This window comes from Aythya ferina, assembly GCF_964211825.1.
Source record: "Aythya ferina genome assembly, chromosome: 13".
Classification (NCBI taxonomy): domain Eukaryota; kingdom Metazoa; phylum Chordata; class Aves; order Anseriformes; family Anatidae; genus Aythya; species Aythya ferina.
Genome location: NC_140311.1, coordinates 20,352,446 through 20,377,024, shown reverse-complemented (window position 1 = coordinate 20,377,024; position 24,579 = coordinate 20,352,446). Strand labels below are relative to the sequence as shown.

The window sequence follows — 24,579 nt, the reverse complement described above, 5'->3', positions numbered from 1 at the left end:
CTGTTTTAAAACAATTTCATGTTTTGAATATCTTCTTTCTGTTTTGTTTGTTAGAAAGCTCTTATTACCCTCCCCTGAGCTACATAATAGGAAGGCTAGAGGAGTAGATATTTGATTCTTCCTTGGATTTCGCGTATTTTCTGAGAAATGTGGTGAATAGAAAATATACAATAAGGAACTACTTGGACAAATTTGGGGTTCATATTCAAACATATCCCCCATGTGACTGCTTCTTGTTAGTGCAGCATTACACTTTTTAAAGGGCTTTGAAGTAGGACCTTTGAAAGTTGGGGTTGGGTATAATTATATCCAATTAAAATATTTTGTAAAGTGGGGGAAAAAAAGGGTAAATAAGCGTGTCTGTACTTTGCATCTTATTTTACTAATCCTATCCTGCCTCAACAGCTCTTACAACAAACATCTGACTATTAATCCTTAATCAGTGTAATCCCTTCAAGAGGGCTGTATCTCAAACATAGTTTCCTAAACATCAGTTATATAGATTTAAACTAAAGACATTAAACTGCTTGGGTGATTAATTATTGATTGTTTTTTTAAAAGTTCTACCAGCACTTCTTTGCAGATCCCACCAAGACCAGTGAACCACATGTTCATTCAGAGGCAGTCAATGTATTATTTAGTCAGTGTGCTTCTCACCTTCTGACATCTAATGATTTTTGTCATTGCTTAGTGAAAGCTGTGGTGATTTTAGCAGGATGAGCTGCTGTTCTGTAGAATAGGGCTGTGTATTTCAGCATACATTACCAGAGTAGTAAAATTTGTAAAACTTAAATCTCTGGAGAAACCGTAGATCGGAGAATACCAACCTACAGTAACCTATTCAAAAATAGAAGATGTGAAAGAAGAAACAGGAGAAAGAAAATGAAAAGGTGACCTTGTCCATAGCTACATCAAACATCTGGTAATACTGTTGACAGAAAAATAATACAGTGAGTCCAAGTCACTAGCCAGATAGGTCTAAGTAGCTCAAATTAAAAAAAAAGAATAAATAAATCTCTTTTCAGATTTGCAAGCAATTATCTTTGAAAGTCAGAATGCTTGTGCATATTGATACATCAGGATGAACTAATAAGCTCCACACACTGCATGGCTAACATTTAAAACATTCCGGCCCACATACCTTAGTCCCATCCTCGCTTCCTAGTGGAGTGGCAGATAATTTCAGGGTGCTGCCATGAAGGAATTCTTTCCACAATATTTTTACTTCTCTTGAAGATAAGCATAAATTGTCTCCGGTGCTGTCACACAACCTTTTGATCAATATTTGCAATTGGCAGGGATCCATATGAGAGAAAGCTGCAGTGACTGTGGCTGCCTTCACCAGCGAGAAAGACTGTGACTGACTTTGTGGTGGGATATATAAAGGAACTGAAGGGAAATCAGAGAAAGTAGCATGTATAGGTTGAGCCAAGTGCCTGTACTGGTCTGTATCCATAAATTAATAATTTTCATTCTCCTTTGCTCTGAATTATTTGATAGTGTCTGTTATAAGTGTTCATGTGTGTAGGAATTGAGGGGGTCTCCGCTTAGAAAAGACTTAGCTTCTTACTGTACAACTGCACATCCTACTTGCTGCAATCTGGTGCATTCCAGAGGCAGGAAAAAATATCTTTTCTGAAGTGTTCTCATGAGCCAGAGATAAAAAGCCCACCTCTAGTAGGCTTGATTTGGCAATATCCCAACATGAGAACAAAGTTGTTTAGAAGCAAAAGAAAATTCCTGCCCTAAGCCCCTCCTTCTCATTCCTTTTTCAATTAAATGATGCATAATCTGATTCATGTACATGCATTCCCTGCTTCACTGCTAGCACTGAGCCTCTCTCTGTATATTTAATTTACACACATTCATACGGTATTCATCCACTCTGTGTTTATCTACCCATCTATTTATTTAGGTGTATAACATCTTCACTGAGAACAAATGCAAGCACAGAGGAAAATTCCAGTGTATTTAAAGGCAAATTAAAGTTTATCAGTTGGCTTTGGCAGGATTTATTATATCTCTTAAAATAGGAAGCTTTTTGCCATCAGAAAAAAAAAAAAAAAAAAAAGGAAAAAAGTTAAATTGAGCTGTGAATGTATAAAATGAAGTAAAATATGGATATTTGGATATTTTATCTTTTCTTCAAAAATGCTCACATAGAGAGTGAGCTGCCTTTTTTTTTTAATAATAAGAATATAGCAACCAAAATGTATAAATCCATTGCTAGAAACATCTTCACATTTTTATTGTAACCTCCGATGAAGGATGTTAGTATTAATGTTGAATTATGCGTACAGTTCTGTAGATCATATTCCCTAGAAATAACCCACGTATGTCTTTCTGCTCTGCATTTGTAGTGCTCTATACTAACACTGCTCTAGCCTCTGCAGTGTCAGCTCATTAGCACACAGATCTCATATTCCCTCTCTGCACTGTCATTGCAAAAAATTGCTGTTGTACACCTTTGCAGCCAACAAATGTGTTCATGCATTACGTACAATTTTCAAGAAATATTTAGAAAAGCAAAATCAACGTTATACATAGTCCCCATGGAATTTCTCAAAAGAAAGCATTAGCTTTCATAAAAATCTGTTGATCATGTAATGATAGTGATGGGATGTGTACGGGAGAAAGGGAGTTTGATTGCAGAATCTAATTAATCTACAGACAGATTCCTGCTCTCAGCTCTACCTAGCCTACTGACTACAAATTCTTGTCCTATTATTTTTTTCTAAGTCATTTCTCATATATCTTTTGAACCTGGAAGGCTCTTTTTATATTTTACCAAATTTTGGTATAATGTTTTTTCCCTAGGCACTCATTCTCGAAGAAAAAAAAAAAAAAAAAAGAAAGAAAATGTAATTACATGCTTACCTTAAGTTGCTAAAATCCTTTAACACTTTAACAGATCATATGGGAGTCAAATTTCTGACTTTCTTTGAAAATCTTTCTTTAGCATCCTGCAGTCCTTTATTTAATGTTGAAAATTCAGGAAGATTTTAATTGAAGAAAGGTCTGTTTGTTATTGTGAGAATGTTACAGAAAATGATACCACAGGGCTAGTAGCAGACAATTTTTTCAGTTTAACTGTATTTATTCCTTTTCACAAAGCAGAGTTTCATATATATATAAATATATATATGCTCACATGCAAACTCACACATGTGCATGCATGCATACATACAGTTTTTCCTTAGGTGCTGCTCACCATTTCTTTTTGCCAGTGGGTGGATAATTTGTTTCCCTTGCATCTGTGTACTCTTTGGCAGCTGGCAAAGGATGCTGATGCTGAAAGTGGTCGGTTCCCTTCTGCCAAAAGCATAAGCATGTCTCTGACAGTCTTGCCAAGTTTGGGCCATGTATCAGTGGTTTTACTTAAGTAGAAACCGCAGGGTAGGTGCCCAACTCTCCCAGTACAGATTGCACTGTGGTTTCTCCCAGTATTCCATAGTAAAATGCCTAGAACTGTGCTTTCCGCACTGTTCCATTAATTACAGATCCCCCCAAATGCCTTTTATGCTGTGGAATTTGTTAAATATTGTATGTTACTGCTGTATGGCAAAGCAAATTAGCTGGCTTTAGCTTAGGAGTCAAAGCTTTTGCAACATTGGGATAGATGAAAAGGTGAAGAAGAGCGTTCCAACTAAAGTTTGTGTCCAGTTCATGGCAGAAAGGTGATTTGTCATTACAGCAAAAGTGATCTCAGTGTTGGCAGAAGAAACCATATTGTTTCAAATTAATTTTTGTTATATCTTAATTTTTAAAAAAGTTGGCTTCCCTTTCTCTTCTCCTCCACTACATACAAAAGCATTTAGATGTCGTTTAACTGTTAGGATTAAATTTAACTTGCACTGTAGAGAAAGTAGAAAATCTTATATGAATGGACACTTTCTTAAAGAAGCTCTGTGAATTCACCACATGGATGAAGAGTAAAGTATGATGAAGAGACCCACATACTTGTTCAATTTCAGAAAGATTTTGTGCAGATGCAGAGATCAATTTGTTCACTTTTCCTATATAGCATTGGGTTTGGATGACCCATAAGACTATTAGCATGGGTTGGAGAGCTACTAACTCCAAATCCCACTGAAGTGTGTGACAGCTATAGTTTATCTCTAGGAGGAAATGGAGATGCCACGATAGGAAGCAAGCATGTGTCAGCAGCTTTTAACAACAACAGAAAAGCACAGTTTTGTTGAATGCTGACTTGGGACCTTGTCCAAAAGCCACAGAAAACAGTATGTTTCTTTCCTCTGGGCTCACTGTGCTCACTGTCTGGGAGGTGGGAGGCCATCACACTGCAAGTGTGAGATTGTTATGCAGGAAGGTGTGAAATAAGGCAACTGATGTATCTTTAGAGGTTTTTTATTGTCACCATCCAGCAATTCAACATTTTTCCATTTAAAGTACATATTTTGTCATTACCCATTCTGCATTGCTGATTTTGACTTGGTAAGGTGTCCTTAAAATGTTATTAGAGTATGTTATTTTTAAAGCAGCGACAGTTTTGTTTCATAGTTCAGTTTCAAATCAAGACAAACAATCTAATTGAAAGCTCATGTTCATTTATTGCAAAGATGGTGTTTATGTTGATTTTGTATTTGGCATTTAAGATTCATCCTAGAGTCAGTGGTTCCTGTGCTGCTGTAAAGTACAGAACACTGGATGGCCGAGGCCTTTGTTGTGAGAGAACTTGTATGTAATAGCTCCTCACCTATTGTCATAAAGCTTACATTTGCTATACAGGGTCTTTTACTTCCACTAGAACAATGTAACTATCCAAAAATAGAAATAGAAAAAAGATTGATCCAGACCAAACCAGTTTCTTTGAAACTCTGGTGATTGCAATGAAGCAATTTCCAGATTTCATCCGTTCTTCTAAATGTGTTTGTGTTGTTTTTTATTAGAGTCGTTTCCTTTAGTTATATTACCAGCTTTGTATTACTGTTTATCTTCAGAATATCAGATGCCTTATAAACCTCAAAGTTGGAATAATCTTGGAATTTTTCATGTGCAGTCCTACCATGAGGACTCTGAAGTAGGCATCTCCTGTTCAGTTGTTCATAGGCATTGCAGTGGAGGTTGGCAACTATCACACAGCTTCACAGTCCATACTCTGGCTTTTCTTCATTTCGGGGAGTTTGGAGATAACTCTGTAGCACCAAGTGTGCGTATTGGAGATCATTTATCACACATATCTATATGTGAAACATTCAAACACTGTGTGCATTTTTAGTTGACAGCACCAAGATGTAATCATTAGGGGTAAAAATATCATATGTACACAGAGCAAGAGAGAAACAGGCAGGAAGGTTTCAGTGTAAAGAAGAGTAAATGTAGGACGGAGTTATATCAATGAATTCACCTAGCAGCCATTCGTGCATATCCCTGTTGTGGAGTCCAAGCCACTGGGTGTGCTTTAATTCCTTCTTAACTGCTTCTAAATTAGCGAATGGCAGCGTGCAGCCCTCTGCACGCACAGTGCATGAGGCACGGAGGCCCTTATGCATGAGGATCAACCTGCAGTGGCACTGCGTTGTGGATAAGTTGCCCAGGCACTTCTAAAAACGTGAATCACTCTCCTAGAATTGGATAATAGCCCAAGTGAACACCCTTCTGCTGGAATGGAGTGACCTAGCTGATCACATAAGTGCAATTGTTTTGCTAGACTATGTGGATGCTTCAGATGTGCTGAAAGTTGGTTTTATTTATTTATTTTCAAACAGAATTTACAACACGTTCACTTGTACATTACATGATTGCATTTGGATGCTTGGTCCAGCCCATGTATTGGGCTTGCAACTGTTGAAGTTTAGTCAAATGTGATGTTTGAAATTCTCATCAGGATTTTAAAAAAAAAAAAAAAAAAAAAAAAAGCAGGGCTGCACGATGACATCACTGTCTTGAATCACTTTTAATGCAAGAACTGGGCTGCATGATAACTCCCTTGTCTTCCTTGTCTTTAGTCCATTTGCATACAAGAACTGTCTTTAAAATGTTACGCAGGTATCTGGGAAATGTGTATCCACTGTCTGATGGTGTACATTCCGCATGTGCTTGCTTTATTTTCATTTTTATTTTGATTCCTCTTTCTCCTGGACTGATGTGTGCTTTCTGATTTCACCAGTTTTGTCATCTGTACACATCATGCATTTTGGGCTCAGGCCACGCCATCAGGGGGCTGATCTTCAGAAATTTTGGGGTATCTGATGGCTCCTAGCATGATTTGGAGTAAGTCCATTTGCTACTTCTGGTAGTACAATTTCGGTATTTCTTGTACAGGAGTAATACAATTTACCTGTACAAAACAGAGATTATGGGGCTGTTTAGAGTGAAAAACTTGGAAAGTCTTGGCTAAATTGCCATTTAATTGATCACTTCTTCTATTCCTAGCCCTTCCTAAATATACATATATATATATATATTTATATATACTCTTCATGCTTCTAGAAAGTTAAAAAATAAAATAAAATAAAATAAAGAAATCAGCACTTACAAATTTGCTGTCCTTGGCGGAAGAAGACATGTTCCCACTGAGGGACCTAAGAGAACATGTGTCAGCACTGTGCAGCAAGCCAATCTATCACTTTACAAAGGAGAATTCTTCAGCTCTTTACCTGAAAGAAGCACAGCAGTTGGAAAGAAATCAAGTTTTAATATTGGAAAAGTTCTTTGTCTCCTACACATGCTGGATCTTTGTTATAAGTATGGTCCACACTTCTACAGCACAGCATGTGCCTAATTCTTGCCAGTCTGACCCACGCTCAGATTTGAGTGGGGTAGGATGAAGCGTCTTTACTGGAAGCAGTGTTTCCTGTTGATTTCTGTGAGGTTTGTAGAATGTGTTGTAATCAAAATCTCACAGCTACTAGTTTTTCCAGTAAGTGTGAACAGTGCATTTCATGGTTTGTTGCTCCCATGATTTCTTTGTGTGCTTTCTGTATCAGAGATCTGAGTCCAAGAGAGATGGTGCAGCTCCCTTAGTGAACACACCTTGTGCATCATGGGGTTGCTGCATTGTGGCACAGATCCTGATTGGTCTTTGCACACTGATATGTATGTTAAATTCCGTAAAACTCTTGCTGTTTTGTTGCTGTTTGGCAGCGCCATAGGTGCAGGGAGAGAGATGGTTTGGGGAAAAATGGAAATTGATTAATTTTTTTTTTGAGTGATGAAGCCTCTCTACATGAGAACATGGTAAAATATTGATTTTTATCAGTTGTAGGAGTTTTGTCTTCTTAGGCTTTACCACTTATGTCACCAAGTTTGGAATCTAATGAAGTGTGATGGTCAGAAAGCTCAAGTTCAAATGCATTCTTTTGTCCTAGCAGTTGGATGAGAGCTAATTAGTGTCCGTTGATCTGTAAAGGACTCACCCAGGGTCTAACGCTGCACTGAATCTAAACTGGTTGGGGATTTAAAATTGTCTTGCAAGTACTCAACCATCGCTCTCCAAAGGATTTGTTTAGTGGTCTGGTGACACCTCCAAGGTGGCTTCTCTTCGATTCTGGAGTGTGTCAAAAGGAGTTGGACCTGAGGAACCATTAAATCACAGAATCACAGAATCATCTGGGTTGGAAGAGACCTCCAAGATCACCTAGTCCAACCTCTGACCTAGCGCTAACAAGTCCTCCACTAAACCATATCACTAAGCTCTACATCTAAACATCTTTTGAAGACCTCCAGGGATGGTGACTCAACCACTTCCCTGGGCAGCCCATTCCAATGCCTCACAACCCTTTCAGTAAAGAAGTTCTTCCTAATATCCAACCTAAACCTCCCCTGGTGCAACTTTAGCCCATTCCCCCTCGTCCTGTCACCAGATACATGGGAGAATAGACCAATCCCCACCTTACTACAGCCTCCTTTAATGGCCAAGCAATCAGCATATCTGCTATCTTACTTCTGATTTTCTTTTTAAAGCATTGCTTTTTGTGCTTATTTTCTTATAACTTCTTCATGATTAAAAAACAATGCTAAAGAGAAAAATTATGCATGATCATCCCATGCCAGCAGATCCTGTCTCTCTTCTCTGGTAGCTGTGTCAGAAGAGTGAAGTGCTGTGTCAGCATGACCGAAGGCAGTTTTCACCTGCTTGCCTCAAGCATCTTGGACAGCTCAGGCCATGTTGCTCCATAGCGCTGTTCTCTCACTGCACTGCTGGGTGTCCCCAAATGGATTGTATGTCCCAGAGCATTGCACTGCATGATTTCAGAACCATGTATGATCAGGAGTGGTGGCAGCTGTGTCACCTGCAGGCCTTTCATTTCAGATGTAGTTGCAAAAAGGTTTTGACGATTAGTTTGGGATCAGCCAGAAAATTGGAGCATTGAAAGCTTTTTAAATAGTTTTGGACTTCAAAAAATTGACTCAGTTTCAGCTAAAGCCAAATGTTGTGTTTTGAAAATGTTGATTTCTGGGTTTTGTACTTTTTCTTTTTCCTGACTGAAACAATTTGGTGAAGCCTATATCAGTTAGCATAGTGTTTCTGCAGACAAGAATCTGCCTTTTTCAGTAAGAGCACCTGTTCTGTCCAATTTTTCTGATGACATACAGATGATGGATGTGAAAATTGTGTGTGTGTTTGTGTGTTTTGGAAGAAGCTGTTTGCATTTTTCAGGGTATGTAGTTCAAGCTGCATGTAATGGATTTTATGGATAAACAATTTTTGTCAGTCCAAGTATGTATAGCATGTCTTTTCCTCACCATCTACAGGCAACTTACTTTATTACCTGGAAAGGCAGTGAGATAAGTCCAAAATTGATCAAAATGAGACCAGTTAAACCTCCTGAAGTTTTCTGCTGTTGCAGTTTAGTACTTCAGGTGCAGAAGTTACCTTGGTTAAAGCACAAATCAGTATAGCTTTACTACATGCGGAATGTTGTAAATGTAGTGAAGTTTTCTATGATTAGAATGTCTTGTTTCAAAAACATGCCTTCATGTGCATCAGGTGTGCTTTGCTGAAGGTTGTTTTTTGTGCTATGTAACATAAAAAGAAATCACAAGCAGTGATACGTGGATATATGTGTATCTGCAGTGACCACTGGGACTGAAACATTTTGATGCTTTGTTATTCTACCCTAACATGAAAAAAAAAAGCATTTTTTGTATCCCATATAATAAATATAGTTATTATGTTATGATATATGTTAATGTGTTATGACAGTTATGATATATAATGAGGTCTTATTCAGATCAGATTTACACCATGATGAATTTGGAGTGGCTCTGTGGGAGTTTGAAGGAGAGAAGCCAGTGAGGGGTAAAAACAGAATGGTCCTTCGTGAGGTATTCCTGGCTCTAAGACACCGGATAAGGGGGGGTGCAGGTCCCTGGAAAGCCCATAGATACTTCAAGGGAGACATGGAGCATCTTAATCAGTAGCACACCTCTCCCCCAGGACTGCCCAGGTAGTCCAGGCTCTTTACTTCAGCAGCCAGCTGAATGTCCCTTTGTGTAGCATCTCACATATTTCCTCTTGGAACTTTGGGAAATTTAACAAAACATTCACGTTCAGCAGTAATAAGAGTCCCTTTATAAATGATGCTGGGTATCTCAGAAGTATCTGTAATAGACTATGTAGAGCAGAATCTGCCAAGGAAAGGTTTTGTTTTTCAGTTGAAACAAAATAGAGTAAATCAAATAGTCTACAGTGCAAAGTGCTGACCTTGCTTTTAGCAGGAGTTGCTTATACCATCTCCACTTCCAGATTTTTATTTTTCTTTTTTCTCTTTTTCCCACATACATGTATTTTTGTAGCTGTGAACCTTTCACTACTTTTCTGTCTATCTCTGCATCGGTTTATGGATTTTGCAATTCTCATATGAATAGAGGCTGGGTGACATTAAAGACTGTAGACTTCCCTGTGAAATTTAACTCGTGTCTCTTGCATGTATGATGGTAGTTCTGATTGAAAAACATGGCACCTTTCTCTGAGTCGCTCTAGAGCTAATTCAAGAACAAGTCTGTGGCAAAAGAGGGTCTTTTGGCTGAAGCGTAAAGCTAAGGCTTTAACCTACTTTCATCTATACAAACACCCCATTATTTTTCATGAGTAGCGGTGCTGCTAACCCCTGCAGCCTAGTCAGGTTCCAGCCTGGATCTCTATCAACATAAATCAGTTATTCTCTTGGAAGCTTTATTCAGATAAATTATCTGCATTTCCTGTCTTAAATTCTTACTGTGTTGTTCTGCAGTGGGAGCCCCTCTTTCATATAAGATGCGTTTGGGTTGAAGCAATCTCTGCATACACTGGTGGATGCAATTTGATATTAGTTTTTCCCTGCAGGTTTTTCAGAAAAGATTTTATATTTCCTTGATAATATCTGGAGATTCCCTGTGTTAATAAGAATTGCTTTGTTAATTGATTCCAGTGTCTACTGCTCTGTAGTACTCTGCCTTAATCAGGATCTTCACATGAATTTAAAAATGGCATCTTCCTGGACAAAATTGCAAGCAGGATTAATATAATTCTTCCTTTCAACCATGCAGTCTCTTAAAATGCTTATATCAGCTCTGAGTTATTTTTGTGCATGTTGGGCTGAATTCAATCTATTGCAGGGTTCTCTTTAAGGGGATTGAAATCTCCTTGGCAATAATATAATCAATATTGATTATTAATTGTGGTTTCAAGAAGTTTGGGCAAAGGTGCTTGTACAATATGAATCTATCACTTCAGTTTCCCAGAAATTCAGCCATGTAATTCAGTGTATGTGGAGTGCACTTGCAAAAAATATCAGAAATCCCCAAAGGCAGGAGGTTTCCTTCTGCAAAATGGGTGTAGGAAGGGCAATAGCAGTTTAACATGCTCCCATGCTGTCCTGCTTGTCTCATTTCTGGATGATAGATACCATAGATGTATAAAGCATTGAGATCAAGCCTCCTGGATGACCAGGACCCTGTGACTTTGCTCGGTGTGGCAGGGAAGGGCCTGCAGTTCAGATGCTGCCGGCTGCTGCTCTGCCAAGCCTGCCAGCCAGAGGGTCATTTAGTGCCGCTTGCAGGAGCACGCTCTGTTACTAAGGCCACTTAGGGCTCTTCGTTTAAGCTCTTATTCAGGACTTTGGGCTAATAGTGGGGTACACTGCTGTCTGACCATTTGTGTGAAACTGAGAGACTTTGTTTCACCAGTTTACCCAGACTGGGTTTTGCTAGTTTTGTGGCCAATTTCCACTTTGAACGCAGTCACAGAGGAGTATAAAAGCATTGTGCTGTCTTGATTACAGTTCAAGTGTGTAGAGTTAGTGCCAACATAGAGAAAAATAGTAACTTTAATATATTGTTGATCCAAGCAATAAAGTTCTGCAGCTTGATAAATTCACCCATTCTTAAGAGCTGGCTCTTTCTCTGTGAATGTCCCGCACACAGTTTTGCTTCAAAAATATTATCAAGGCTTTCATTTTAAACTAGCCATTGACTTCTGTCTGCAAAGGCAACTTCCATGGTGCAGCTTGTCTTGCTTCACAGAGGCACCAACTGGGCTATAAGCTTCCCCTTTGTCCACTTGAAAGTGTACTCTGTTACAGAAGAAGTTAATGCCATTAATCTTTTTACTGTTGACCATGGCACTACAAACACACCACTGAAATGCTTTCTTGATGTGGTTGGATGTGCCAGTCGTCCTTCACATCTTGTAGTGGCAATAAGCTTGTAAATTGGTTAATGCTACAATTTAAATATTGTTTTAATTGCCATAAATATTTGGAACAACAGGCTTTAAGAGTGAGCAGGGTTTGCAGGTATAGATGGAACAGTGTGACCTTTTAGCTTGGCCCAGCAGCAGTTTGGTTACCCAGACGGATGCTCCCTGCTCATTAGTCTGTTCAAGGGGCCTGGGCACTTCTGCAAAGCTCATCTGAGAGAGTTTCTGTGAAGCTTTGCACTCTGTGAAGGAGCTGAGGTGACGGAGGCTTTGGCTCCCATTCATGGTATCCACAAAAAAGAAATTGCTGCAGTCCGTGGTGTATTGAGCTCTCTGCAGTGATATCTCATGGCAGCACAAACGCTGCCTGGAAGCAGATGAGTGCCAGCCTCTAGCTCCTTGGGAGAACAATCATTCATCTGTTTCCCATGGAGCACACACCAGGGATGTTATGGCTCCTATCAGCTGAAATAGGGAAGAAAGCCTAATAATACTTCCCAAGGTACGGAGATCATCCTGTGGGAGCAGGACATGTTCTCAGAGCTGCAGACCATCTTGTGAATGGGAGAGCAGTGGTGTTGCTGCGGCAGCCCAGAGCCCCAGCCCAGCTGCCAGGCGGGGCAAGTTGCCTCACCTGCAGCAGCTGGATCCATCTTTGTGGGTTTGGAAGTCATGTTTGGGATCTGGACCCCGCAGAGATGTGTTTTTTCCCTTTAGTCAGCTGCCTTTGTTCTTCTTCCTCTGTTCTCTGTGCCTGCCTTGCTTTGAAAGAGAGGAGCAGATAGAGCATAATTAAAAAAAAAAAAAAAAAGATAGCTCTTTCACTTTATGGAGACAGTGAACAGGCCTGCAAATGGCACCGTCTGTTCCCTGTCTGCCTGGGTTCACCTCGTCACCTCGCACCCGTCAGCCTCAGCTTCAGTCTCATTCCCATTGAGCTGTGAGGCTTATTTCAGTCTCAAAACCTCTTTGGAGAGTGGGCAGGTTTAACACTGAAGTAGTTAAAAATCCCCAAGTCACTTAGGTTTCCTCAGATCTGACATCGGTTACCCTCAGGGTAGGCTTACTCAGGTCATTGGAGCTTCCTCTGAATCCTGTTTGACTTTGAGATTGTCACAAATCCTTTGGACCATGCGAATTCCCTGCAGAGCTGGAACTGCTGCAACACAGAGGGGTTCTGGTGCTTTCAGTGGAGCCTGTATGTAAATACAATAATTGTGTAAATGAAAAAACAACAGGAAAATTCTTCAACATTTCTTCAGTTTCTTGAAGCCTGCCATGCCTTTTGCTCTGATATGAGCCTTGTGTAGTTCCCAGTGATGAACCTCCTGAAACAAACAGCTGAGATTAGTGTTATTTATAGATAACCACAGAGATCATTCATTCATCTCAAGCTGTTTATTTCTGGGCAGCCCAGTGAAACTGATGAAATTGCCAGTTGTCTGAAATGCTTCTGCCAGTTGTTTGAATGAACAGTATTGATTATAGTTACGGGACTATTCATCTCGTACTGGCACACATACAATACATGTATTATAAAAATGTTGTGTCTGTTGACAGCTGGGTTATGAAATCGTACACTGAATTATCCTTATACACCTTATACATCCTTATACACAATGTATACATAGTCTTTCCTTAGTCCTAATTCAAGAATATTAAAAGTAACTTAAAGGAGAAGAGAATGGAATAGCAGACTCTGAAAAAATTATAATGGCTTCATTAGAAATGATCAATTAATAAATTTATGTTGAAAAGAGATGAAATGGTGAAACTGTAGTGTCTGCTAACTGGACTAAATAGTCTTCTGCTGTGGAGACAGAGAAATTGCTATTTTACTAACTTACTAAAGGATTTCTTAGAAGATGTGGACAAAAAAAAAGACCATTTCAGTCTACTCTGTTACCACATTTTTGGTTTTCTGGCTTCAGAGCAAGTACCTTCATCTTTCTTGGTTTTTATATTAAAAAAAAAAAAAAAAAAGAGTGATGCAGTGATTGTCTTTGTCCACACTTACCGTCCAAAGTTTTTTATCCTTCATTCTGTCGCTTAGCTAATGGTGTGTATCCCAGTTGCCTGGGTGCTCCATCACATCCTCCTTTTGCTGAAGGAGGGATTCACTGCTGAAGCTGAGCTGTCTGTCCCCTCCCTGGAACAATCTGTTGTTCTAACTCAGTGCTAAGCAAACCCCAAAAGTTGAAAGAAAAGTCCCTCCCTCATTTTATGGGATGTGGTCTTTCAATGATGCATTGCTCTGTATTTCCAATGATTCATCTTTTGAAAAACTATGGTCGTTAAATAAAGATTAGATTTTAAGTACTTTAAAATATGTGCTTTAAAATTTCAATTGTCTTGCTTTGTAGTAATGAGTGCTCAAAAACAGATTAAACTGCCCAGAGCATTTTTTTTATTTTACTAATTTTCATTTGATTCCGTCTGAAATAATATCATCGCCTGTAGTTGTCCCGAATTTAGACTAGTGCAACTGACCTTCCCTGAGCAGACCTTCCCTATATTTAGCTTTGTTAATTGGTGCTTTGAACATAACTTGAGTGGTACACATGGTATGGCGACAGGTGTGACTGCAGGATGCCTGGGTGTGTGTTTTTAACATATATTTGAAATTGTAGCAAATTTCTTAAATTGCTGCATTTAAGGATTCATAAAATATGTAAATCCAGCCTCACAGCTAGAGCAGACTGACTTACTATGTGTGGTTTAAGTGGATGGAAGCTGATTTACATCACCATTATTCTTAAAATGGTATTTAGTAGTTAGTTCTTTGGGGCAATATAATGGATAGAAATATTTACTAATTTGTGTGTTGGTCAGTTCCAAAGGATCATATTCTTCAGTTTGCCTTACCTGTGATAGTTTTCAAATGGAATATTTTTTAACCTTAATTGCAATTTTCCACAGTGTAAACTACCAAAAATCAGTTCCTTTCTCTTGATCATTTTTCCTTTTACTTTGTACTCTGAGATTTTCCTTACTAATATGTAATACATGTGTAACAATGAAAAAGCTTCATTTGAGCATCTCTTGCTATTGGTGCTTCAGATCCTAGCAAGATCCATCTGCTTCTTTCCGCTTTCTGCTTTCTTTCATTTCCACTGTAATCACATTAATTGATGGTGAGTTATTTTTTAAAAATTCCTCAAATTTCTCTAAAAATTTAGTTTCCCATTATGAGACATGATATTTATGTGCTCATCCTCCATAAAAAATGTTGAGTTAGCAGAATAAATACCCTATTTGTCTGTTGGAGAACAGCTCCCCCCACCACCACCCCGTGCCGTCAGCACACACAATGAGAGATGGAGTCTTCCAATAATTTGTGGAGTGCAACAGCTGGTGAGATACAGTAGGAAGGATAAAACAGTAGCTTCTGCACTTGCCAAAATTTAGGGATCTCTTCAGCTGTGAATGACTCCACTTAATTGTTATCGAAGCCTCCCCTGCTGAAATTATGCATCAGAGCAGCACAAGCTGAACACTTGTGAAGACTGAACCTGCTCCTGCTGCTCATGAACCAGATACACTGTAAATGCAAACAGTAGGTGCTCCCCTTATCTCTAATTAAAGCACGGATGTAAGTTTGACTACTCAGTTGACTATTTCAGTTGAAAAGCAGGTATTTTTGCTTGGTATATATTCTCAACAGCCTTGCTTTTCTGGTTTCCTCAGTGGAAAGGACAGTTTGATGGGGAAATCTTTAGTGGTGAGTCTCTCCTCTCTCTCTTTCTCTCTCTAAAAAAAAAAAAAAAGAGAGAGAAAAGAAAACTAGGATGCTTTCTGCCGTTACTTCAGAGTACAGAGGAGAATTTCTTGGAAATCACAAGGAATTTCCTGCTATTTTTTCTTTCTTCTGCAGAGCTGCAATGTGATTGATTTTGTCCTGCTTGCCTTTGTCTGGCTGTCCAGTGCACAAGCCTGCAAGCACAAATATTACTAACTTTGCCCACATGACAGTTTTCATGGAAACTGAGCAGAGCTGCCTCTGTAAGTTAAGCATGTGTGTAAGCACATGGAGAATCAAGTCTCCTAAGTGTAGGGCCACAAGCCCCAGTGCGTAATTCTTTCTCTTTCTAATACCTATGCTGGTACCGATAATTTATTTTTAAAATACAAGGTCATTTGTGCTAATAAGGATTATATGTGGTGGTCACCTGTACTGTTAAGAAAGCAAAGGCAGAGGATGAGATAGGGAAGGGCAATATTGTCATTTGAGAGGATGCATATATACGACTTGTAGCTTGTAGGATGCATATATATGGTTTGTAGTCTTTATGTGTGATATTCTTCAATATTCTGTGCACTTCTTCATATACACATTAACAGTTCAGCTGTATGAAGTGCTGCTTGGATGCCCTAATCTAGGCCTGTGCTTTGATCTTTATTAGTCGCAGTACCCATTGTGAGCAGCCTCCACTGTCACCTTCCGTCAGAAGTCAGGCAGATCCCAGCTCCTGGGGTTTTGTCCTGTCAGACAGGGCGAGTATGTGGGCTTGCTTATCAATAAGTGGCTGTTTCTCAGAGACACTGATGTAATTCTTGGTCAGAAGCCTAAGTTCTTCACCAAGTCTATCCAGGGTCATCTGTTCGAGGATCTTTTTTCTAAGCTTAGGCAGCAATTTAACTTTTTGAACAAAGAAATCCCGACTGTGCAATTTTTGAGGAAGAATCCTATCTTCTGAATCATATTTCCTCGTGTGGTTGATTTTCCTTTTTTTTACGTTGATTTTTTTTCCTTTTGGATTTTATTTCTTTGGTTTTGTTGTTGTTTTTTTCTTTTCCACTGTAAAATGCTGTCTGAATGAAAGACATCTCTCCTATTTTTACAGACATCAGCTTGTATCAGGGACAAAATTTTAGACTATACATTCAGTGACATTGTAGTGTAATATTACTGTAATCAGTAATATTTCTTAATAAGTTACACATGATATGACTGCTTGATTCATGAGAAAAGTCTCACAAAAATGAGTTAAGTTATATGGTGTGGGATAATACTCACTCGTTCCCCCCATATAACCCAAACATGACATTCAGAAATAAATCTTTTAGGAGAATAATTTAATTATCTTGCGTTTCCCACATCATTGAGTGTTAATAACCAAACATGCTTTGGATTCTCTCCCTTTTTGGGAAGTTTGACTGCACTCTGTAGATACAAGAGTTTTAGAAGTAAACTTCAGAATATGGTTTGTCAGAAGACTATAGCTCTGTACAGCATTATTAGTTTCACTTATTTGCTTGACCTGTCACATCTGTTCTGCTTAGCTGAAGAAAATGTGAAGACAATCATAAAAATATCAGACACTGTACTCATTTACATTTGCTTGATTGTTCCTTTTGGTAAGAGAAAATATTTTTATTGTGTGAGTTCAGTGGCTTCTCTTTATTCCCTAAAATTATACTTTATGATATGTTTTTATTCAAAGTTAATTTTGTGATAACAGGACACTTTATATTTGAGAATAGTTTGGATCTGGGGGCTGGGAGGGGGAAGGAGAGGACCAAGTACATAAATGGAAGCCACAGCTTAGAAGAGGATCCAGCATCAAGAGTTATGTTGCACTTCTTTCAAAGATGTGAAATTTGTTAAATGCTCCCCGCTAGGGCACAACCTTAGTGTTTTTGCTGGTGCTGGTTTGAAAAATTTTTGTTGCATCATGAGTAGATTTTCTGGAAGGGAAGCTTTCTTTCCGAAAACCAGAAAGTAATTCACACTCATTCCATTTTGCACTAATATGTAGTTTATATCCATATATTCATGGCTAGTGAATTATTCTGCTTCTGGCAATCTCACTTTCTGTTCCTGTAGTTCCATATAGTTCCCATAACAAAATAAGAGGATAGATTAAGAGTATTTCTGACTCCTCTAAAGAGGAAGCTCCTGTCAGCTGGCCACTACCTGAAGCCATGTAGAACACATAAACTTTGAAACGATTAAAGATTTTTTTGCAAATAATTTCTTCCTTTTTTATTTTCTAATTTATTTGCACATGTAGCAGAAATCTCTGATGTTGCAGGATTGCATCTCTGTGTTAGTTCTATCACTTTTTGCCTCCATTTTTATACAGTAGCAAGGAAGAGAGGAAGATCTGTTTATAAAAGCATGCTGTTAAATCCATAAAAATTCTTGAGAGATCTGGGTTGAATACAGAAAACTACCTTGAAAATAATCCTTAAAAAACGACTTTGTAACCAATCAAGGATGGAACAAATACATTAAAGAGGATGAGAAAAAGAAGCTGGAATAGCACGAATTTACTACTTGAACAATAAGCACTTCCAATACAGTAACTCAAATCCTGGTTGCTTTCCTTTGCAGGACGGATTAAATGGGATTTCATTTAGGACCAGTTGCATTGAGCTATAGAAAAAGGGAGAGTCAGGCAGGGTTGTTTTGTGCATGTGTTGTTGTTTTTTAATGCTTTTGATGCTTACAAAATATTGGCATTTTCTGTCCTTGGAGCTCAACATTTGGTTTGATTGAGATTCTGTAGGCCACACAACTTTTTGAAATACTGGATTGGCTGTGTTTAATTACAACCATTGACAACCTAGCTGTGTTTGCACTTCTGCAAGTTTTTGTAAATTTTTCCTAGTTTAGTGGAAAACTTACAAAGGTCAGTAACTTGCCATACATCCATACAGTAATTTCAGGGTTCAAAACCATTCTGATAACCAGAAAGGAAGTTACAAGTGTATTGCTATGATAAGGAAGATTATAAACAAATCTGGAATATTTTTAAATAATTCATGATTACTTACCGCAGATCAACAGAGAATTTAGCCCCAAAGACAAAGAACGGAGTAACAGAGAGACTTGATGCCCATTTTTCTGTTATAGGTGAGCTCTGTAGACCAGGAGGTAAGAAACAATGTCTGGGCTTCTTCGGGAAGCTTGGAGGGGCTGATGAATACATCAGTCCTTTCTGTGCTACTCTACTGGAGGATTTGAATCTTTGTGTCTTCAATGTATTAGATCATTGTAAGAATGTCATTCTGTTGTTATCAAATTAATTTTCCTCATGCAAGTTTCTGTACTATTTTTGTTATAGGAAGGTATTGTCTTGCTGATAACATTGCCAGTGGGAAGGAGGGCCTGGATTAGCTCATGTAAATGAAAAATATACAGAGACAATCAGAGTACAAACAAGTCTTCTGTGCCTATAACTGACGTTTCTGGGAAAATGGAGTCTCTTGTGCCTTCTATTATAGTCTGGAGAGTCACTTCACTTAGTCTATTAATCTATCTGAGAAGCTATACTACCTGAGTTCACCAAATAAATCTATTCCAAGGCCTACAAAATTTTTAAAGTCCAAAAGTAATCTGTCGATGGGCTGCTTTAAAAGAATTGACACCATCGATCTGCTTGAAAATCAGACTAGGAAAATTCAGTAACAATAGCCTAGCAGTGCCTTCACACTGTGTATTAGTTTAAGCAAATACAAAGACATTCTCATAGTACTTCCTGTTGTCTGCTGTTTTGATAAGCAGTATAGAATTACGTCAGGTGTATATATGTTTGGGGAGAAAGAAAGAGAGAAATCTCCTGTTTTAGGCTATGTTTGTGATGAGCTGCTTTTTGTTGGATGATGTGAATGCTTCCCTTGATGACTGTTATACTTGTTTTAACAAAAGAAAAATATTTATTCTAATTTTAAAATGCAATTGGCACTGATTTGCAAGTTAAAACTGGGAGTCATTTATCTCTAAGACCTGGAAGATATTGTTAATTAATGTAATGCATTTATATTTGGTAGGACAGGGGTACATTTTCACTGAGTTCTTGATACAGTTCCTCCAATGGTTATGCCTGTGCCAGCTGGGAATGAGAGCTTCCCTACCTACAGAACCAGTCTATGGCACCCAGAACTGGCAGTGTTTCTCCCCAGTTTATCTCTTGGTAAGATCGCTCCCATCCTTTGCACAGTTTTATTCAATGACACAGGTGGTGCTGCAGACAAAGGATAACCAGCAACAGGGACAAGCCTTCAAGGTGGCGATTGCCTGCTATAAAGAATTCATCCTACAGCTTGCCACACATCAACAACTCTACCATCATGCAAGAACTTTTCTTAAGACAGGGAAGTTTATTGTCATCTGTCATCCAAACTACTATAGTTAAACTGTTTGGTGGTGGTAGATTGGCTATAGGAACTACTGTCTTAGAGGTACACGCTGCTATTTTCGTGCCATTTCCCAAAGTGCTGAACTGATCTGGGTATTGCTGGATTTGCACAGTTGTGTTGGAGACACTGGTGAGATTCATCTGCACGTTCCTCGGCTGAGCAATACCCCCTAACGGGGCAATTTCCTTATGGTGCCACAAGGAGTGATTGAGTGCTGTGGAAAATCCACTGCAGTGGCTTATTGAGGGAGGCATCCACAGCTCTTTTGAAATTAATACTTGTTTTCTGCCATAAGGATTAGTGTCTTTGTTCCATGACCAGAAAAGACTTGAATAGCATTGAGATTTCTTTGCTGTTTTGGACTTTTCAGTTTTCCTCTCTCTACTGGGTTTACAGTGTTTTTGCGGGATTGTTGGAATTTGTTGATGTTACTAATACAAGAAAGGTATTATCAGATTTAGTGATTGTTGTGAAAAGCCAGAGAAGAGCACTTTTTAGATACTTCTAATAAATGCTGCAATCACAAAGGGATTTAGAGTAAGGTTACTGATGCATCCATGAGGATGGAGCACCTCTGTGAACCAAGAGGGCTGAGGAATGAGTTGGAAAGTAGGTCTGATATAGATGATTGAAGAGTTGAAAAAAATACTTATTTCAATAGCAACAAAGTTGCTTGAATGTATATTTTATACACATGCAAAAAAATGTTATACAGAAGCTGGCCTATGTTTGAAATACAGTACACATGATTAAATCTGGTCATGTACAAAGGAGCTCAGAATGTGAAAACACTAAGTTTGCAGTGAGCAGATTGGTTAGCTGTACATTTGAAACAACAAATACGCAGCACACACATTCTCTGTTTTCAGTCAAAAGAACTGCCAGGTACTGCAGATGTTGTTTGCAAACAACAACTCAAATTTCTCTTTGAGCTACTTTAGACTTTATATAAGGGGGCATCAGTACTTCAGGCTTTGGAAGCCTCTTGGTTAGGAATATGTGGATACAAAACAGTTACTGTATCCCACTGATGTTAACTCTACAAAAAAGTTGGAGATAGAGAGGTGGGAGAAAGGGCAGTTCTTTGAAGACACAGATTGGCAGGTGCATTTCTGCTAGCAGAGATTTTAGTAGGTGACTGTAGAGAAGAGACTAGTCAAACCTGGAAAAGCCATGATGTAAATCGACTAAATCATGCAAATACCCCTAATACAGCTAGACTGCAATACAGTACTGAAGGGGGACCTCTTACCAGTTGAACCCTACCTCTTGGGTCCACAGCTCCCACTCAGTCTTGTGCGCATACTTCAGTGTGTGCCTCTTCACAGAAACACTTAGGTATGTGCCATTCATGCACACAGCTTTGGGATCCAGGATACTTAGCAAAATCTTGCTGCTATCAGTGAAGCAGCTCTGTGCGTGCAGAGTAAGTTTGACCAGGCTGAAGTTCTTCAGCTGTTGGCAGTTCTGCAGAAATTCAAGTGCTGCCCCATCCTAGTGTCTCATAAAACACTAGATTTCTGATGAGGACTTCTGCGACCTCCTGAGTAGGACAAAAGGGCTTCTAGTCTGGCTTTGGTACGAGTCATGTTGCTCTTTGTCAAGAGAAGATAGGAGGATTCCCACTCCTGACCACAGTAAAGCAGTGGAGTTGCACCAGGTTAGCATTTTACTATGCTGCTGGCTGACAGCAGGGAATCAGTATTTAAAGCTACAGCAATCTGTCCAAACCCTCCAAGATTAACAAATAATTTCAAACATGGTCTGTTGTCTCACTTGGCCACTTTCTCCTTCTCTGAAAGGGTAGAACTCGATTAAGAATTAACACGTGGCAATGTGACTTTTCTTTCACAATCAGGCTTTTGCTGTATCATTTCTATCAATTTTGGCTTTCACATTATTCAGCTGTACACCAGACAACTCTTTTGTTATGTGCCAATTAACCCAGCTTGATAAATAGTGGTTATGCATAATTTACACAATAATATTCTTGTTGTTCCCTGTAAATAAGGCACTGACTTAGCTGAGGGTACTGATCTGTGAATTATTGTCAGATGTGATCATGAAGATCCAGGGGGCTGGTAACAAAGCCTCTTTAGACAGCAAGGCAGATAGATGTGATATAGAATATAATAAAATGGGGGAAGTGGAGGTGTTTTTAATTTTTTAGGGGATGTTGGGATTTAGTTTTTGTGGTCCTGTAGTTTGCTCTTTCAGTGTACTGAATGGGCCTCACAGTGCTAGTCCACTGCTCGCTGAAGTTGTTGGGACATTTTCCAGTGGTGGGGACTTGGACTGGACTTGGACTGCTCCCTAAGGAGCATCTTCAAATGATTTTCCTGGCTGCAGAAGCCAGGTTTTCACAGTTCTTTCCCCTTTTTTGCGTTAGCTGATGTGAAGTCTCTCAGACCAGTAAGCTGACAACTGAAGGACACGAGGAGCAGGTGAGAATTGCTTAGCCCCATGAAGCTTGAGTAAACAGCAGGAGGAAATACAGTAACCTGAAATCTAACCCATTCATCCAAGATGCACATATAGAGACAGTGCTTGCTGGAATAGTATTGCAGAGCCTTCAAGAAGGTATTAGGGGCTGTTGCTTTGGGTAAAGTGTGCTGTCAGTCAGCCAGTACCATGTTCAGCATCCATAGAGCCAACTGGAAACTGTCCAGAGCTGGAGGCTGCACAGCTGCTGTGCTGGCAGTCACATCCCCTTTCCCCTTGGACAGCCTTAATCCTGGCCTTTACCTCATGGTGAATTTTCCCCAGTTCATTGATTCCAGGTGTGTTTTCTGTTTTGTCTCTTCTATCTCATATTCCATAATATATCCCCACAGGCCTATAAGTGGCACCACCTCAGCAGACTCAGCTCATCTTTCATCATGCTGCCAGAGTCTTGTTTTGATATATTGCCTTTCACCACAGTGGCCCAGAATGAAGTCAACTTCTCAAATCACATAGAGGAGGATCTGCTGAACAAGCATACATTTAATAATATGTCTCTGTCTTTCTACTCCCTCTGTGCTGGGATGTTCCAATAAAATGAGTAAGAAATCCCTTTAGAATATCAAAGTGCTGTAGCTATCTGGCCACTGATTTGCAGATCTGATTGCCTTTAACTATTGGTACTTTGTGGTGTTCAGTTTAATGTTCAGCGTAACACCCCCAGTCTGCAAAATGCTGCCATTTCTTGATAGGTGTGTGTTTTGGTTTTTTCCTTCATGCCACAAAATGCTTGCTTCTTTCTTGCCTGCTGTGTAAAGTATTGATGAGATATATATGATACATATCATGTCTGAAAATGATGATGATAAATGATGACTAGGATATTCCCTGGTCTACCAGATTATGTGGAATTCACATTAAAAATGCTTTTTATGGCATGTCTTTTTCTTCCAAAGCACTGTGCTTAATGTCTTGCAGAACTCTTGTTACTTCGAAAAAAATTATAGAAACATTCATGATTTTATGTTGAACTATCAAATGTTACTATGTGTTTATTAGAATATGCATATTAGTAGAGTATATTGGCTGTTTATAAGTAAATTGCTGCTAAATTTCTGGGTGTTTTATAACTGAATGACTTTTGAAACAATTTTTTTCATGTTTTTCCTCTCACCAACATTCTTAGAAAAATTGCTTCAGAAAATACTAGAAATAGTTACAATCCAAAGTAATTAGACTGGTGTAACATACTAATGTAAAATAAAAAGAATCTTAAATGGTAAAACAAATAGAAAACAGTTATTTAACTCGAGTGCATGGTATGTACTAGCGTCGTGTGCACACTGTCCATGTTTCTGCAGGGAATGGTCATGATGCATGAGATGGAGTTTAAGAAGTGAAAGACACAAGTTACCATTGTTTACTGTGAATATATTTAGACTGTCCTGGGGAAAACTGGTAGGTCCTCTGACTCCCTCCCACAGGTATTAGCTTATCTTCTACATTTCAGTGAGAATGGAGAGTGTGGTTTTCTCAAAAGGCAAAAGCTCGGTGAACTGCTTTATATCCATATGGTAAGGCTGTAACTCTCCTTGAAGTTAAGGCCAGTGCCCAAACTATAAACATCCAGGGACATAAAGCTGGCTATCAGGAACAGTGTTGGCTTTGCGCATAGTGCTGTTGTTGGCAAGGCACGGTTGTCCTGGAGAAACTGAGCAGAAACATCTCTTCATCAAATACTGCATATTTGAAAGTCATGCAGATACCCAGTGCCTTTCCATTTCTCTCCAGCAGTGAGTTTAACCACTTAGAAAGAGAAACCTCTTGCTGCGCCTCCTCCTAATACTTCTGTTGGTGTCAGAACCAACATGGGCAGTAAGGGGAAGAGCTCATGAATAACAAACCCACAGCATTTATATCTGAGCTTTGCAGCAGTGTTACAAAACATTTCTAAAAGCCTTTTATTTTAAACTGCATGGTACGTAATTGATGTCTTCCCCTTCAAAACTTAAAGGAAACCTTGTGAGCAGCTTGTGGAGGTGGTGGGATTGGGATGGAAAGGGGACTGTTAACATTAGAGTATAGTACTGGAACAGGCTGCCCAGAGAAGTTGTGGATGCCTCATCCCTGGAGGTGTTCAAGAGCTGGTTGGATGATGCTCTGGGCCACTTGATCTAGTGAGCGGCATCCCCGCCCATGGCAGGAAGATGGAACAAGATGGTATTTAAGGTCCTTTCCAACCCAAGCCGTTCTATGATTCTGTGATTCTATGAGTACCATCCATTTAAATGTGTTTAAAAATAAAAAATATATCTGTAATGTTGCAGTGGCTGATCTGAGAGTTTGAA

General features: G+C 39.1%; 1 protein-coding gene across 4 annotated transcripts in view; it reads left to right on the top strand.

Annotated features, from left to right (window-relative positions):
* The window catches only part of GRIA3 (glutamate ionotropic receptor AMPA type subunit 3), a 151,922-nt gene that overhangs the window by 2,139 nt on the left and 125,204 nt on the right, over positions 1 to 24,579 (top strand). The gene's annotated exons all lie outside the window — the stretch shown is intronic.